Source organism: Eucyclogobius newberryi, unplaced genomic scaffold (genome assembly GCF_026437365.1).
Source record: "Eucyclogobius newberryi isolate DKJ021-1_F unplaced genomic scaffold, fEucNew1.0.hap1 SCAF_1, whole genome shotgun sequence".
In the NCBI taxonomy this organism is placed as follows: domain Eukaryota; kingdom Metazoa; phylum Chordata; class Actinopteri; order Gobiiformes; family Gobiidae; genus Eucyclogobius; species Eucyclogobius newberryi.
Window position 1 is genome coordinate 52,803,949 of NW_027315723.1, and position 10,434 is coordinate 52,814,382.

At 48.7% G+C, this 10,434-nt stretch overlaps 1 protein-coding gene and 1 pseudogene across 3 annotated transcripts in view; one reads left to right on the forward strand and one right to left on the reverse strand.

The window, feature by feature from the left end:
* The window catches only part of LOC140362610 (neural cell adhesion molecule 2-like), a 535,654-nt gene that overhangs the window by 208,623 nt on the left and 316,597 nt on the right, over positions 1-10,434 (forward strand). The gene's annotated exons all lie outside the window — the stretch shown is intronic.
* LOC140363093 (uncharacterized) overlaps positions 2,928-10,434 on the reverse strand; it is a 26,132-nt pseudogene continuing 18,625 nt past the window's right edge.

The window sequence follows — 10,434 nt, forward strand, 5'->3', positions numbered from 1 at the left end:
CGTCCCTGTAGGTATGAGACGTCCCTGTAGGTATGACGTCCCTGTAGGTATGAGACGTCCCTGTAGGTATGACGTCCCTGAAGGTATGACGTCCCTGTAGGTATGACGTCCCTGTAGGTATGACGTCCCTGAAGGTATGACGTCCCTGAAGGTATGAGACGTCCCTGAAGGTATGACGTCCCTGTAGGTATGACGTCCCTGTAGGTATGAGACGTCCCTGTAGGTATGACGTCCCTGAAGGTATGACGTCCCTGTAGGTATGACGTCCCTGAAGGTATGACGTCCCTGAAGGTATGAGACGTCCCTGAAGGTATGACGTCCCTGTAGGTATGACGTCCCTGTAGGTATGAGACGTCCCTGTAGGTATGACGTCCCTGTAGGTATGACGTCCCTGTAGGTATGAGACGTCCCTGTAGGTATGACGTCCCTGTAGGTATGACGTCCCTGTAGGTATGACGTCCCTGAAGGTATGACGTCCCTGAAGGTATGACGTCCCTGTAGGTATGACGTCCCTGAAGGTATGACGTCCCTGTAGGTATGAGACGTCCCTGTAGGTATGACGTCCCTGAAGGTATGACGTCCCTGTAGGTATGACGTCCCTGTAGGTATGACGTCCCTGAAGGTATGACGTCCCTGAAGGTATGACGTCCCTGTAGGTATGACGTCCCTGTAGGTATGACGTCCCTGAAGGTATGACGTCCCTGTAGGTATGACGTCCCTGAAGGTATGACGTCCCTGTAGGTATGACGTCCCTGTAGGTATGACGTCCCTGAAGGTATGACGTCCCTGTAGGTATGAGACGTCCCTATAGGTATGACGTCCCTGTAGGTATGACGTCCCTGTAGGTATGACGTCCCTGAAGGTATGACGTCCCTGTAGGTATGACGTCCCTGTAGGTATGACGTCCCTGTAGGTATGACGTCCCTGTAGGTATGAGACGTCCCTGTAGGTATGACGTCCCTGTAGGTATGACGTCCCTGTAGGTATGACGTCCCTGAAGGTATGACGTGTCCCTGAAGGTATGACGTCCCTGTAGGTATGACGTGTCCCTGTAGGTATGACGTGTCCCTGTAGGTATGACGTCCCTGTAGGTATGAGACGTCCCTGTAGGTATGACGTCCCTGTAGGTATGAGACGTCCCTGTAGGTATGACGTCCCTGTAGGTATGACGTCCCTGTAGGTATGAGACGTCCCTGAAGGTATGACGTCCCTGTAGGTATGACGTCCCTGTAGGTATGACGTCCCTGTAGGTATGAGACGTCCCTGTAGGTATGACGTCCCTGTAGGTATGAGACGTCCCTGTAGGTATGACGTCCCTGTAGGTATGACGTCCCTGTAGGTATGACGTCCCTGTAGGTATGACGTCCCTGAAGGTATGACGTGTCCCTGTAGGTATGACGTCCCTGTAGGTATGAGACGTCCCTGTAGGTATGACGTCCCTGTAGGTATGAGACGTCCCTGTAGGTATGACGTCCCTGTAGGTATGAGACGTCCCTGTAGGTATGACGTCCCTGTAGGTATGAGACGTCCCTGTAGGTATGACGTCCCTGTAGGTATGACGTCCCTGTAGGTATGACGTCCCTGTAGGTATGACGTCCCTGAAGGTATGACGTCCCTGTAGGTATGACGTCCCTGAAGGTATGACGTGTCCCTGTAGGTATGACGTCCCTGTAGGTATGACGTCCCTGTAGGTATGAGACGTCCCTGTAGGTATGACGTCCCTGTAGGTATGACGTCCCTGAAGGTATGACGTGTCCCTGTAGGTATGACGTCCCTGTAGGTATGATGCGTCCCTGTAGGAAGGCCCCGTCCGTCTGCACACCCGAGGAAAGGGTGACATGTTGTTCTATAGCTAAAAACTTCAGGAATTAATTAAAAATATATATGAGGCACCAATAGCACTGTAAGAAGGTTAAAAGCTCTGAAAAGTCGATTTAGCATGAAATGGGACCTTTAACACCAAGAACGTTTGCGATCTGTGTTCAGTGACAAAGGAAATAAACCTTTTCTGATTTCTTGATAACAAACAGCAATGATAATGGTAAAAAGTATGAATAATGATAGTAAAGGAGGTGTATGGCCACAGGAGAATGTAGAAGCTCGACTGGCTTCGGGCTCTGAACGCTTCCAAAGCGACACCACACGTTTGATCAAGGCGGCTTTTGCTGATAATACAAAAAGTATTGGTTTGCACAATACATCGCAATTGGATCATTATTCCCGTACTATGCACTGTAATAATCTAATCTCCACTTCGGAAACCTTCCTCATATTTCCAATTACAGCCCTTTTTTGTAACACTCTAGATAAAGTTATGGCAGTGTTTCTTCCCCCCTCCCCCGCTCAGCACTCCCCTCCCCGCTCAGCACTCCCCTCCCCGCTCAGCACTCCCCTCTCCCGCTCAGCACTCCCCTCCCCCGCTCAGCACTCCCCTCCCCGCTCAGCACTCCCCTCCCCGCTCAGCACTCCCCTCCCCGCTCAGCACTCCCCTCCCCGATCAGCACTCCCCTCCCCGCTCAGCACTCCCCTCCCCCGCTCAGCACTCCCCTCCCCCGCTCAGCACTCCCCTCCCCCGCTCAGCACTCCCCTCCCCCGCTCAGCACTCCCCTCCCTGCTCAGCACTCCCCTCCCGGCTCAGCACTCCCCTCTCCCGCTCAGCACTCCCCTCCCCGCTCAGCACTCCCCTCCCCGCTCAGCACTCCCCTCTCCCGCTCAGCACTCCCCTCCCCGCGCAGCACTCCCCTCCCCCGCTCAGCACTCCCCTCCCCCGCTCAGCACTCCCCTCCCCGCGCAGCACTCCCCTCCCCCGCTCAGCACTCCCCTCCCCGCTCAGCACTCCCCTCCCCGCTCAGCACTCCCCTCCCCGCTCAGCACTCCCCTCTCCCGCTCAGCACTCCCCTCCCCCGCTCAGCACTCCCCTCCCCCGCTCAGCACTCCCCTCTCCCGCTCAGCACTCCCCTCCCCCGCTCAGCACTCCCCTCCCCGCTCAGCACTCCCCTCTCCCGCTCAGCACTCCCCTCCCCCGCTCAGCACTCCCCTCCCCCGCTCAGCACTCCCCTCCCCGCTCAGCACTCCCCTCCCCCGCTCAGCACTCCCCTCCCCCGCTCAGCACTCCCCTCCCCGCTCAGCACTCCCCTCTCCCGCTCAGCACTCCCCTCCCCGTTCAGCACTCCCCTCCCCGCTCAGCACTCCCCTCCCCGCGCAGCACTCCCCTCCCCCGCTCAGCACTCCCCTCCCCGCTCAGCACTCCCCTCCCCGCGCAGCACTCCCCTCCCCGCTCAGCACTCCCCTCCCCCGCTCAGCACTCCCCTCCCCCGCTCAGCACTCCCCTCCCCGCTCAGCACTCCCCTCCCCGCTCAGCACTCCCCTCTCCCGCTCAGCACTCCCCTCCCCGCTCAGCACTCCCCTCCCCCGCTCAGCACTCCCCTCCCAGCACTCCCCTCTCCCGCTCAGCACTCCCCTCCCCCGCTCAGCACTCCCCTCCCCGCTCAGCACTCCCCTCCCCGCTCAGCACTCCCCTCCCCGCGCAGCACTCCCCTCCCCCGCTCAGCACTCCCCTCTCCCGCTCAGCACTCCCCTCTCCCGCTCAGCACTCCCCTCTCCCGCTCAGCACTCCCCTCCCCGCTCAGCACTCCCCTCCCCCGCTCAGCACTCCCCTCCCCGCTCAGCACTCCCCTCCCCCGCTCAGCACTCCCCTCCCCGCTCAGCACTCCCCTCTCCCGCTCAGCACTCCCCTCCCCCGCTCAGCACTCCCCTCCCCGCTCAGCACTCCCCTCCCAGCACTCCCCTCCCCGCTCAGCACTCCCCTCCCCGCTCAGCACTCCCCTCCCGCTCAGCACTCCCCTCCCCGCTCAGCACTCCCCTCCCAGCACTCCCCTCCACGCTCAGCACTCCCCTCCCAGCACTCCCCTCCCCGCTCAGCACTCCCCTCCCCCGCTCAGCACTCCCCTCCCCGCTCAGCACTCCCCTCTCCCGCTCAGCACTCCCCTCCCCGCGCAGCACTCCCCTCCCCGCTCAGCACTCCCCTCCCCGCTCAGCACTCCCCGCTCAGCACTCCCCTCTCCCGCTCAGCACTCCCCTCCCCGCTCAGCACTCCCCTCCCCGCTCTCTAAAATGGAACAGATAACAGCGTGCGCCCGCTATTCTCAGCTCGTCGTTTCACTAAATCAATGTCATAAATAAACATTGGCAGTTGAGCGCCTTAATTAACGACTAAGTGGTGGGAGCCTGTTTTTCCCTAAGGTTACCCTCTCCCTAGCCGCTTCACTCATCAGGATAAGATGTCTGCTCCGACGACAGCGGCAGAATATGGTCCTGAACGAGCTTGCTTTTCGAATGCGTTGTCCATGGTCCATTTTAACTGTGAACAAACTGATCTGAAAACAGTTTTGTGTTCGAGGGCTTTGATGTCTCTTATCACTTTTACCAGACGTTGTTGTGTTTGGACTCTGGACGTGAGGGTCCATAGAAGCATGCATATGGGGAGGAAACTTTTATCGGGTATTGCTGGACTTCTTTGCAAAGTACAGCTATTGTAGCAGTGGTTGTAAGTCAAAATAAATTATACAAAAATAAATTATGCGAGTGCAATGGTATTACCAAATTGTATCGTTCACAGTGTTCAGTAGCACTAAAAGTAAGTTATATGAGTAATAATTGCAAGATGGTAGTTACAAATAGTGCCAAACTTCAACTAGGTCCAGGTTGTAACCATGTTTATACATGTCCCCTCTTCAAAAACGTGGAGTTGTATTTAGCTCGTTTCCTTCATCCAGAACAAACGCACAGCTCTATTAGCAGTTGCCTAATGCTACGTTCAGGCCGTCCAAAAAAGGTTATTTTTAGCTAGCAAATGTGAGATACTGTACAACACCAGGGCATAAAGCACATAATATGCCCACTGCAAGAGAGACGAGAGAGGTTGTTACTAGAATGACTTTCAACAATTCAATTAGGCTACAAGCTTAATTTGAGACGCAAGCCTTATGATGCAGTGTAAATTCTTCAATGTGGTCACACATTATCAGTTTCTGACATCACACAAGCTGAAAGTAAAGATTTTAATTAAGCCAGATCACTATCAAGCACTGGATTCAGTCTAAGATAAGCGTCATATAAAGTTGTAATAGGCATGACATTGTGTGGCATTTCCATGGCTGACAGGCAGGAGAAGTTTGATTCAATATCAGATAGTGTCACACTGATTAGATGCAGCCGGCTGTAACGATGTGTGGATACATTCAGCACTGCAGACTGACTGTTAAAGGCACGGTGCACACTTTATGTATGATTGTTGTGAATGTACATTTGTATGCATGATCCAGAACCATCTGGTCATCAATAGGACAATCCATGCTAACGTTTTGATTGAGGGGTTCCTCAAGGTACTATTCTGGGTCCGCAGTTGTTTCTAACATACCTTTTAGTGGTGAAGACACTCACATTGTTGTAATTGTTTCCCAAATGTTAAAATCCTATTGACATCTTGTAAAGCATTTCATCTGTTAATTGCAATGTCTGGGATCCAACTTCATTTCATAAATACAATGAATGATGTTCCTATGCGCTATCAGTCTTCCACTGTTTCAGGCAATTTCATCACTGCCATCCAAATGTGAAATGACACAATTGGCACCATTTAGAATAGCCAGCTCCCAGTAGAGAAGACTGGAGATTACTGATATATTAAGGGATTAGCGTCGGAAGAAGCATATGCTATTGTTCAGGCTTGGAATTGTACCTCTTATGCTATGATTTAAGAATGAGAATAGCAGCATGCATGACGTAACCACAGGACAGACACGAGGTAGGTCTGGCACATACGTATCACACACAGGAAAAGTGAGAACAATCAAGCTTTAAATATATTTTCAGATGTGTTGTCCACACTCCATGCTGCGTTACAGTTCTCACGTTTTTAATTCTTCCCAATCTACCTAACACAGTGCTTCAGTTTGATATAGACCATCTAGACAAGGTTGTAAAACATGCTATAAATAGTTGTTTTCACACTTCTATGTCAGATCGTGTCTTAATGTTGTGGTGGCCATTTTGTGCCATGGGTTTCCAAGATAACACCACAATTTGTGCAACGTAGGGCTGCCCAATTAATCAGATTTTAATCAAGATTAAGGTTATTGCTCCATCAATAACATAAATGCTGTTCTGGAGACATGACTAAGAAATGATCAAAAGTAATCGCAAACTTTTGACATATGTGTGATAAATGATTTCAATGGTGGCTAACATAATAGTGATTTACAAAGTGTTACTATAATTGAGCGGCCTTAGCACTGCAGCAGAGATCAGAGTCAAGGCTCTTTCCAGCAGCATCTTAAGTCACTCAAATCCGTGAGAGAAAGACTGTTGGTGGTGTTTATGTGACGTGTGCTTCTCGGACGTCGCCGTGTGCAGAGCCTTTGCAGCTCGTTACAGTCAGTGCAAGTCTGCGCTGGCGTTTGCCCAAGGGCACTTTGATATCGTGTGCTTGTTAGTGGACCTGCTCTTTTTCCCGACACTCTGGAACCTCAGCGTGAGGGGCAGATGTGAGCTGTGGAACCAGTCCACTACAAACTGTTACATGGGAAATATATTACCATGTATTTCAAAAGCAAACTGGACTGGAATATTATTTGTATTGGAATATGAGTGTCATCTTTCTCTTTTGCTTGCATTATTTAAACCTGCACTGTGTAACATTTCTGCTTGTCTCCATAGAAATTGTATTCTGGTCTACACTGAGAGGACTTGTACCTTGTCCGGGGGGTCACCTACTATCACATTGTGATGAATATGATTTAATGCCATAATGTGGAACCTTCCCGGCAAAGGGGTCAGAGAAGTTACACACTCCACCTTTACTTTTATACATTTGAAGGAGACATATTATGCAATGACAACTTCATGTGCTTGTAATTATTACTCGTTAGTTTGACTTGAGTAAATCTGTATTGTACTTCAAGATAGGCTCAGGGGCCCCCCACATCCATGTACTTTGTTGTGATAATTAAAACATGCAGCTAAACTTATATGAAGCTAATATGTCTTCACTAATGTAATTCTATTTAGTGCCACAGTTAATCTTTCTTAAAGCTTCAAAATCTACATTTACATTTCAAGTCTGTCCTGTGGAAAATTATATTCTTTTCATCCTATAAAGCCGCTCCCCGCACAGTCAGGGGCCCGGGACCTTGCACTGTTAAATCCCATACAGTACTTTCTATAGCGCCTTCAGATCCAATGTAATATTTCCAGTCCCTTTGAAGCCACCGACAGCATCTCCACAAAGCCTGCCTCTTCTCGCTCCAGCCGCCATAATACAGTGCCTTAATCCCATCGATCGGCTCCATCACTCAAATGTGATATATTTGTGCTTTGGCCTCTCCGTTTACATCCCAGCTGTGATGGCTGAGGGCTGTCAACCACTGAGCCGCTGCCAACTGCACGCACGCATCAAAGAAACATCATCCGAGTGAGCCATCTGTCCAGCTATAGACCGCTCTTCATTATGCTACAGTCACCAGATTACCCAACAGGCCTATATATATATATATATATATATATATATATATATATATATATATATATATATATATATATATATATATGTCTGAGTGTGTCTGAGTCTTTATTCTGAGTCATAAGTCAAATAAATGACAAACATGGCTTTGGACCAAACATATGTTTAAATAATGTGTTTTCCTGTTGTATTATTTCCCGTTGTAAATGTTCGTTTCTTTTCGCTCGGTCTTTCCATTCTTCTTGGACCACGTTGGGTGCGAGCTGTCCTTGTTTTGGTCTTTTATACGTAGATGTTGTTGTAACTTTGAATACTATTACAAGCACAATCTCAACTGCCTTGAAAGGGTTGAACATTGGTGGAATCCAAAAGTACTTACCTTATTCATTTGAAGGTGATTGTAAGTTTTATGTGTAAGTCGTGGCCTTGGTAACAAAGTGAAAGAATCCTCACAGTTTAAGCCATATTCTTTCACTACACACCAAACATTTTATTTTATATTATAATTTGTATGGATCTAAATGTGGCCAAACCAGGCTGTACACCATATAAAGCCAAGCCAAAGATGCCTCTTTATAAGTCTGCTTTTAACTTCAATGATCTCGTTTCTATGGCCTGTCGGGTACAGTAACGTTTCATCAACGCTGGACATACTTTCACTTCTCTTGCTACGTGTTAAGCTATGTTAAAGTTTTTTTATTTGATCACTGCCTGTGGTGCTCCTTTCACATGACACAGACTGTGAGTGACCGTTTCCACTGTAAACACTGACCATGTGAATATAAGTGAGTCGCTCGCGCTGCATTGGACTGATCACAACAACACGTGTGTTCACGGTGCAGAAAAACACAGCAACTTTCAGACTTTAGATTTGTTGTGAGAAGCCTGTGGTTGCTGTGTGGTGAGGCTGGTGCAAAGCACTTTCCTCTAAAGCGTACTGTGTACCTCCTCCCTGGTGTGTGCTATGTGGCTGGAGCCGGGGGCGGAGCCTGGGCTCAAAGTCAAACACAGCTGAATCAATGTATTTTGAGTTTTATAATTACTGTGGTCAAATTATTGGCAAAAAATGTAATTATGAATGTGACGTCATATTTTGCCATTATCGGCTGATGATCAGTGACTGATATTATCGTTCAACGAAATCCAGCCACATAAACACGTTTAGTCATGAACGCTTTTGAACACGACGAGCGTCAACCACGTCTTCACCTTCTTGCTGTTTGTGAGCTGCAGTGGGAGGTTTGCACTCGCAGATGCCTCCACCTCAAGAGCGTGTTCTGGAGCCAATCAATGACAGCACAATGATTTAAGAGTTTCATAGAGATTAGTTCCAACATCTTAATTTATTTTCTGAAGGAGTAACAAGTCCCTCATGTCTTATTATGATTCAGAGTCGATGTTCTTTCCCACAGTCTGCCGACCCTTGAAGGCAGCGGATTATTGGGATCACTTATACACACACCGATGAGGCTTATCACTATGACTACAATATTTTCTCTAATTCTGTATTTTCTCGTTTGAGTTACAAGTGACTATTGTATCCTTGAGGTCCGAAATTAAAGCCTAAAATGGGCTTCTTATCACGAACGGTAGAACAGAGCCAAATACGGAGCTGGAAACAGGCGATGATTTAACCCTCTTTAATGGAATAAAACAGAAAAATCCAAAGTCCTTCCAGCGGTGGTCAGATCCAGCAAACAGCGGTGTCAGAGAGCAAGCGAGGGTCGTGGTCAAAAATCCATTCCAGGTTCGGTACACAGGCAAACAGCAATGTCGGGCAGAAGGAATAGTCTGGACGGTCCAAGGTCGATGACGGCAAACAAGATCACGAGGAGTTGGCAAAAATCAGAGTCAGAACAGGAATCAAAATATCAATCCGCTCGACTGCTGGGGCTAACAGGGCAACGCAGACAATTTCGCGCTGAGGCAGAGGAAACAAACGCCTAAAATACTACACCCAGTGATAAACAACCAGATTCAGCTGTGAACCCACGCACAGGTGTGAAGAGCCTGTGATGAGCTGAGAGACAAGGGGGCGGTAACCAGAGAGACAAGGGGGCGGTAACCAGAGAGACAAGGGGGCGGTAACCAGAGAGACAAGGGGGCGGTAACCAGAGAGGAGAACAAAGAAGGGAGGGGGGAAACGAAGAGGAGCAGAGACAGAAACGCCTGAGTAAAACAAGACAAGACTATACATCACCAGACCAGACGGTGACCATGACACTTCTTAAAATAGCCCAATTATTTGTTATAATGTTTGTAAAATCAAGTAGTCCAGCTGTAATCTGCTTCTCTATGAATGACCAGTGACTGTTTCATTGTTTTAAATGAGTGTTTGGCCCCTAGGTTTTTACAGTCTAGGGTGAAATGGGATTGAGAGTGGGGAAGGACATTGCAGCAAACTGTCAAGAGCTCACAACGCTCACATGGAGTGCACATGTGCTGTCCACTCGGCCACCAAGCCTCACTCATGCTTTGATTTTCTTACTTTCTGTTGGGAAACTGCTGTTGTGAGTTTGGGCTTAACAAAAATAAACTGAATTGAAATAAGTAAGTAACAGGGCAGAAGAAGAAGACCGGTCTCTTTCCTTGTGGATCAATAATGCGCTTTACAATGAACACATCGTACAATAATAATATTGTTCAAGGTTATTCCTAAATACCATAAGAATACCATGTCATCTTTCACTGTAAGAAGTGGCTCCTTGGTTCACATTGAGACGCACAGACCGGGGCATTAATGCAATTGTTCGCTCTGTCCTTTTAATGTTTTTTTTTTTATTTTTTTATCAGATTTCGACTCTGTTGGACCAATACAAGACAGTTTCATAGTGGACAACAGGTTTGCCTTCATGACCTGTGGGAATTGAAAGCTTTAACTCATTGCACACAGGTTGCATTCGTTGTTTAGTATC